An 8,489-nucleotide genomic window follows, 5' to 3' on the forward strand; every position below is an offset into this window, starting at 1 on the left:
GTGCGCACCCCAGTGTTCGAACCTCAAGGGTTTTGCCGGAACCCGAAATCCGACAGGTGTGTATAGCAAGGATGATTCTGGTAAACTAAAAAGCAAAGACTCAAATAATACAAGACGCTCCAAGCAAAACACATATCATGTGGTGAATAAAAATATAGCCTCAAGTAAAGTTACCAATAGATGAAGATGAAAGAGGGGATGCCTTCCAAGGCATCCCCAAACTTAGGATTTTGGTTTTCCTTGAATTTTACCTTGGGGTGCCTTGGGCATCCCCAAGCTTAGGCTCTTTCCACTCCTTATTCCAAAATCCATCAAATCTTTACCCAAAAACTTGAAAACTTCACAACACAAAACTTCAACAGAAAATCTCATGAGCTCCGTTAGTATGAGAAAATAAACCACCACTTTAAGGTACTGTAATGAACTAGTTAATTATTTATTTATATTGGTGTTAAACCTACTGTATTCCAACTTCTCTATGGTTCATACCCCCCGATACTACTCATAGATTCATCAAAATAAGCAAACAACACACGAAAAAAGAATCTGTCAAAAACAGAACAGTTTGTAGCAATCTTTAACTTTCGAATACTTCTGTAACTCCAAAAATTCTGAAAAATTAGGACGGCCTCAGCCATTTGTATATTGATCTACTGCAAGTGGAGTAGGTATGTTATCGCTCTCTGGTAAAAAATCAAAATTAATTTCATGAGCATAAAATTTTCTGTTTTTTCAGCAAGACCAAACAACTATCACCCAAGAAGATCCTAAAGGCTTTACTTGACACAAACAGTAATTAAAACATAAAAAACGCAATCATAACAGAATCTAGATGAATTATTTATTACTAAACAGGAGGAAAAAGCAAAGAACAAAAATAAAATTGGGTTGCCTCCCAACAAGCGCTATCGTTTAACGCCCCTAGCTAGGCATAAAAATAAGAATAGATCTAGGTATTGCCATCTTTGGTATGCAATCCATAAGTGGCTCTCGTAATAGATTCATAAGGCAATTTAATTTTCTTCCGAGGAAAGTGTTCCATGCCTTTCCTTAACATAAATTGGAATCTAATATTTCCTTTTTCATGTTAATAATTGCACCAATCGTTCTAAGGAAAGGTCTACCAAGAATAATAGGACATGCAGGATTGCAATCTATATCAAGAACAATGAAATTTATGAGCACATAATTACTATTTTCAACAATAGGAACATCATTAATCCTTCCCATAGGTTTCTTAATGGTGGAATCCGCAAGATGCAAATTTAAAGAACAATCATCAAATTCACGAAAACCTAGCACATCACACAAGGTTTTTGGAATTGTGGAAACACTAGCACCCAAATCACACAAAGCATAGCATTCATAATCTTTAATCTTAATCTTAATAGTAGGTTCCCACTCATCATAAAGTTTTCTACGGATAGAAACTTCTAGTTCAAGCTTTTCTTCATAGGATTGCATTAAAGCATCAACGATATGTTTAGTAAAAGCTTTATTTTGATTATAAGCATGAGGAGAATTTAACACGGATTGCAACAAGGAAATACAATCTATCAAAGAGCAAATATCATAATGAAATTCCTTGAAATCCAAAATAGTGGGTTCATTGCTATATAAAGCTTTGAGCTCTTCAATCCCACTTTTTATTCATTTTTGCATCAAGATCTAAAAACTCTGAATCATTGGGACGCCTTTTAACTAAAGTTGACTCATCTCGAGTCCCATATTTATAAAGATTCATATTGGAAAACAAAGATTTAATAGGAGTCACATCAATCACTTTTAGATCTTCATCATTATTATCATGAAAACTAGAAGAACATGCTTTCACAAAGCAATCTTTTTTAGCATGCATCCTAGTGGTTCTTTCTTTGCACTCATCAATGGAAATTCTCATGGCTTTGAGAGACTCATTGATGTCATGCTTAGGTGGAATAGATCTAAGTTTCAAAGAATCAACATCAAGAGAAATTCTATCCATGTTCCTAGCCAACTCATCAATCTTACGCAATTTTTCTTCAACCAAAGCATTGAAATTCTTTTGCAAACTCATAAATTCTTTAACACTAGTCTTGAAATTAGAGTGCATCTTATTAAAATTTCCATAAGAGTTGTTGTAGAAATTACCATAATTATTAGAGGAATTACTAGGAAACGGCCTAGAATTAAAGTTTCATCTATACGCGTTGTTACCAAAATTGTTCCTACCTACAAAATTCACATCCATAGATTCATTATTATTCTCAATTAAAGTGGACAAAGGCATGTCATTAGGATCAGAAGAAACACTTTTATTAGCAAACAATTTCATAAGGTCATCCATCTTTCCACTCAAAACATTAATCTCTTCAATCGCATGAACTCTTTTACTAGTGGATCTTTCGGTGTGCCATTGAGAATAATTAACCATAATATTGTCTAGGAGTTTAGTAGCTTCTCCTAAAGTGATTTCCATAAAAGTGCCTCCCGCGGCCGAATCTAAAAGATTTCTAGAAGCAAAATTCAGTCCGGCATAAAATTTTTGTATAATCATCCACAAATTCAAACCATGTTTAGGGCAATTACATATCATTAATTTCATCCTCTCCCAAGCTTGTGCAACATGCTCATGATCAAGTTGCTTAAAATTCATAATATCATTCCTAAGAGAGATGATCTTAGCGGGAGGAAAATACTTAGAGATAAAATAATATTTGCACTTATTCCATGAATCAATACTATTTTTAGGCAAAGAAGATAACCAAGTTTTAGCACGATCTCTAAGCGAAAACGGAAATAGCTTCAATTTAACAATATCATTATCCACATCTTTCTTCTTTTGCGTATCACACAAATCAACAAAGTTGTTTAGAGGGGTAGAGGCATCTTCACTAGGAAGGCCAGAAAATTGATCTTTCATAACAAGATTCAACAAAGCGGTATTAATTTCACAAGATTCAGCATCGGTAGTAGGAGCAATCGGAGTGCTAATAAAATCATTGTTGTTGGTATTGAAAAGTCACATAATTTAGTATTATCTTGAACCATCATGACAAACAGTCAATCCAACACACAAGCACACAAGAAGCAAGCGAAAAGAGACAAACGGAAGATGGGCGAAGAAAAGGCAAAGGTTTTCAAAAATCGTTTTAGAAGTGGGGGAGAGGAAAATGAGAGGCGAATGGAAAATAATGTAATGCGAGTGAGAAGAGTTTATGGTGGGTACTTGGTATGTCTTGACTTGGCGTAGATCTCCCCGGCAACGGCGCCAGAAGTCCTTCTTGCTACCTCTTGAGCATGCGTTCGTTTTCCCTTGAAGTTGAAAGGGTGATGCAGCAAAGTAGCGTAAGTATTTCCCTAAGTTTTAAGAACCAAGGTATCAATCCAGTAGGAGGAAACGCACAAGTTCCCTAGTACCCGCACAAAAAATCAAGAACCTTGCAACCAACGCGATAAGGGGTTGTCAATCCCTTCACGGCCACTCGCGAAAGTGAGATCTAATAGAGATAGTAAAGTAAATATTTTTGGTATTTTTGTTTATAGATTGGAAAGTAAAGATTGCAAAATAGTAAACGAGATGCGATGTAAATAAAAGAGATGTAATATAATAGGAAAGAGACCCGGGGGCCATAGGTTTCACTAGTGGCTTCTCTCAAGATAGCATGTATTACGGTTGGTGAACAAACTACTACCGAGCAATTGATAGAAAAGCGCATAGTTATGAAGATATCTAAGGAAATGATCATGAATATAGGCATCACGTCCGTGTCAAGTAGATCGAAACGATTCTGCATCTACTACTATTACTCCACACATCGACCGCTATCCAGCATGCATCTAGAGTATTAAGTTCATAAGAACGGAATTACGCATTAAGCAAGATGACATGATGTAGAGGGATAAACTCAAGCAATATGATATAAACCCCATATTTTTATCCTCGATGGCAACAATACAATACGTGCCTTGCTGCCCTACTGTCACTGGGAAAGTACACCGCAAGATTGAACCCAAAGCTAAGCACTTCTCCCATTGCAAGGAAGATCAATCTAGTAGGCCAAACTAAACCGATAATTCGAAGAGACTCACAAAGATATCAAATCATGCATATAAGAATTCAGAGAAGAACCAAATAATATTCATAGATAATCTTGTTCATAAATCGACAATTCATCGGGTCTCGACAAACACACCGCAAAAGAGTATTACATCGAATAGATCCCCAAGAACATCGAGGATAACTTTGTATTGAGAATCAAAGAGAGAGAGAGAGAGAGAGAACAAGCCATCTAGCTAATAACTATGGACCCGAAGGTCTGTGGTAAACTACTCATGCTTCATCGGAGAGGCAATGGTGTTGATGTAGAAGCCCTCCGTGATTGATCCCTCCTCCGGCAGATCGCCGGAAAAGGCCCCAAGATGGGATCTCACGGGTACAGAAGGTTGCGGTGGTGGAAAAGTGGTTTCGTGGCTCTCCCAGATGTTTCTAGGTTATAAGAGTATATATAGGCGAAAGAAGTACGTTGGTGGAGTTACGAGGTGCCCACGAGGGTGGGGGCGCGCCTACCCTCCTCGTGGCTTCCTCGTGGAGTTCCAGACTTCGACTCCAAGTCTTCTGGATTGCTTTCGGTCCAAGAAAGATCATCGTGAAGGTTTCATTCCGTTTAGACTCTGTTTGGTATTCCTTTTCTGCAAAACTCTAAAATAGGTAAAAAAAACAGAAACTGACACTGGGCCTCCGTTTAGTAGGTTAGTCCCAAAAACAATATAAAAGAGCATATTAAAGCCCATTAAACATCCAAAACAGATAATATAATAGCATGGAACAATCCAAAATTATAGATACGTTGGAGACGTATCAGTACACATGCCACGAGATGCACATGCGGATCATTGACATGAGGAAGTGCCTTGTTACGGAGATCGAGAAGGCCGGATCGAGCCACAACCATAGCAAGCGTCACAAGAGGTAGATGCTGATCAGATGATCGTTTATCCTAGTTAATCATTCATGTAATATATAGTTTACTTTGGTGTGTGGAAATGTCATGTGTGTAATAGCCACCTATGTAATTATGCATGTAATAGTTTACTTTGGTGTGTGCAAATGCCATGGTTGTAGTAGCCACCTATATATACAGCCCGTCTATTCTGATAATATTATTAGAATAGTTATTCTGATAACACTTCCGCACTGCATGCTCAACGCGAGGGCACTGCACTTTCTTTAGCAAGAGCACTGCATTAGAGAGACTAGTGAACTTCGTGTCGGAAAAAACTGCGCATAGTGTTTTTTTGTACTGTTTTCGCTCTAATTTTTTAACTGATTATCGGAACGAGGCGTGTAATATATCATTGGAAAGCTACGGATTATGCGAAACTTCGCCATGTTGAACACTTTTCGAGATTCTCCGCGGTTTAAGATCAGTTTCAAAAACGGTGCGGCCCACAAAGAGTGGCAGCGAGCGTTTTTTTGTTTTTTTCTTTCTAAACCGCTCGTCGGAATGAGGCAAATGATACACCGTTGGATAGATATCTTCGAGGCGCATCTTTTTTATAACTATTGTTTTCTCTAATTCGTTATGGTTTAAGAGAAGTTTCAAATTTACTAAATCGCGGAATTCTGTTTTTCAAAAAAAATCAAATTTTTGGTATTGTTTTCGCTCCAGTTTTTTAACCGTTTGTCGAAACAAGGCGTGTAATCTACCGCTGAAAAGCTATGGATGAGGCGCAACTTTCATATGTTGAAATACTTTTGAGACTCCTTATGGTTTTAAGTTAATTTTGAAAATCGTGCGGCGGACGACGAGTGGCAGCGGCCGTTTTTCGTGAAATTTTTACAAACCGCTGATCGGAATGATTCAAACGATACGCCGTTGGAAAGATATCGATGAGGCACAACTTTTTCATGTAGAACACTCTCTGTAATTATTTACGGTTTAAGAGGTTTATCAAATTTACCGAAATGCGGACACTCTGTTTTTCTCGACACCCAAATCGACGTTGGTACTTCATCCGACTGAAAACCGCACTGCGTCGGACAAAAAACCGCACTGCATCAGACAGGTAGGAGAACTACATGTTTTTTTATTCAAACATAATTTTTTTAAGGACGAGAAAGTAGAGTGCACTTCACATCGGGTGTAAATGAACCACAACACTATCAAGAAGTGAACCAAATTACTTTTTTTGCTTCCTTAACAATTTTTTTGCACTTACGGGATAGACAACATCACATGTCCAATAGCACTGCTTTAGAATGAAAACCGCACTACATCGGACGGGCAAGCGAGCTGCATAATTTCTATTTTTTGGGACGTAAATTATTGAAGACGAGGAAGAAAACCACACTGCTTTTAGACTGAAAACCGCACTGCATCAGACAGGCAAGCGGGCTTCATAATTTCTTTCGTCATTTTTCTAACATTTTTTATGAAACACAAAACACCTTGTGGGATGATTGAGTGCACATCAAAGTTAAAGTGAACAGCAACACAAATCGAAGTGGGCTACGTGGCTTTTTTGTCATTTTCAAACTACTTTTTTATAAATACGTTCGAAGTGAATTACCGAGGCAAGTGTACTGATTTTTTTCCAAAACACCTTTTTGAATTTTGCATGGTTGAGATTGGTGAACTGCGCAATTAGTGAGCATGAGCAGAAGTGACCCTCGGAGCCAATCAAAGTAAACCGTGGTTTTTTGACATTATTTTCCTCGTGTGTTCTGCACTGCAGGAGATGAAAGTAGCAAACCACGCCAATTGAAGTAGTGAACTTCATACTTTTTCTTGACACTTTTTTACAAACAAGGGTACATAATGAACTTCTGTTCATGTTCAACAAGCAAACAAAAAAACACGATTTTAGAAACAAAATAAAGTATGGTAAATTTCCAAGAGCTCCCGACGGAGCACAGGTTCACTGCATAGGAGGTTGGGGGCGCACATGATCCCGCATCCGGCTGGAGGTTGCACGTCTGTCGCCGACGAACTGCAACCGCACGCAAAAATGCCCAAGGCTGCAAGCGCTTGAGGACTAAACTGCATCACGGGAACCTCCGAGCTACACTGTCACGGTCGCCAAACTACAAGCACAAAAATAGGAAGGAAGGGGAGGAAGTGGGGAGCAGGCGGTTTCTCATCTGCATCAGGTGAATGAAACTAAAAAAATGGAAAGAGAAACAACTGGTTGATGAACTTCATGTCCACGGCCACCGGATCGCAGTGGACGCACAGGAGAGCTGCATAACCATCAACCGTGAACCATGTTTAGAGCATAAACATATGAATTTTGCAACAAAAATTAACAAAAAAACTCATTGGCTGGGCCGAAGAGGAAGCCTCATGCCACCGGACAGCTAGCACGCTCACCGTTGGACTGAAAATCCAGTCGCACCGCACTGACGCCCCAAGAGAACTGCAGTGTTGTTCCCAAATCTGAAAAGAAAAAAATCAAAGGGGAGGAGAGGACGGTCAAGGCCAGTGGATGCGGCGGGAAGACGGCCCTCGGCGGACGGGCGGCCATGGTCGAAGGCGGAGGGGCGGGGTGGATACAGTGGTGGCCGGGTTGGGGCCGAAGTTGTTGCGGTAGGGAGGGTGCGGCAGCACGCTGCAGTGGCCAGGGATGGAAGGGAGGTGGTGGAGGAACGAGAAGGGAGACTCGTCGGCAGGAGGACGGGGAGGGGAGACTCGCTGGGAGGAGGATGGGAAGGGGAGAGTCGCCGGCAGGAGGACGGGGACGGAGAGGGCGACGCGCGGATCCGACGTGGGGAAACTGCGGGAGAACGTCGACGGGGCCGATCTGGTGCGTAATAGGAGGAGGGAGGGCGTAGAAGGTGGTGCGGGGAGGGGGAGGTGCAGGGGGCGCACGAGGAGGCGGCGCAGGTCCGGTAGGTGGCCGGTGGCCGAGGGCCGCACCATAGGAGGTGGAGTTGGTCGTGGTGGTTGGGAAGAAGAAGGAGGTGGATCAGGGTAGGTGGGGCACGCAAGGCGAAGTGGTGGGGTGGAGTGGCTTCCTTTGTTTGTTTTTCCGGTTCGGTTCGGTTTTGGTTGGGGGTTTGGACTTCCGTGTCTCGCAGTCAGTGTTATCAGAATCAGACTAGGTATTATTAGAATAAGGTCTTAAGGATGTTATTAGAATAGACCCACCCTATATATATATATATTGTTGTTCTGTATCCAATCCCATCGCACTACACACACGTCTTATTAGTAGTAATCGACTGTATTATTATCGGTCTTCACACAAATTTCTGATTACAGACCTGTTTGCTACGTATGACATACATCTTATTATATTGAACCATTTCTGCTCTCTTGTCTCAATGCAAATAGTTCATCCGGATGAACCGCATGTCGTATATTGCACGCACCTTGATCTGGCTGACCGTTTCTTTTGTGTTGCCTAATCACAAACAATTCATCCGAGTGAACCGTATGCTCTATATCGCACACACCTTCATCTGGCTGCCCGTTTCTTATGTTCCTCCTCATCTCAAACAGTTAATT

At 40.6% G+C, this 8,489-nt stretch overlaps 1 long non-coding RNA gene across 1 annotated transcript; it reads right to left on the reverse strand.

Moving 5' to 3' along the window:
• Positions 1-6,743: 6,743 nt before the first annotated feature.
• Positions 6,744-8,138, reverse strand: LOC125543967 (uncharacterized). The gene is made up of 2 exons (XR_007299170.2): positions 7,353-8,138; positions 6,744-7,222 (listed from the first exon to the last, which is right to left on the reverse strand). It is a non-coding gene; the product is annotated as an uncharacterized LOC125543967 (long non-coding RNA).
• Positions 8,139-8,489: the final 351 nt, after the last annotated feature.

Source organism: Triticum urartu, chromosome 3A, assembly GCF_056163025.1.
Source record: "Triticum urartu cultivar PI428250 chromosome 3A, HENAU_Tu73, whole genome shotgun sequence".
Taxonomy (NCBI): Eukaryota; Viridiplantae; Streptophyta; class Magnoliopsida; order Poales; family Poaceae; genus Triticum; species Triticum urartu.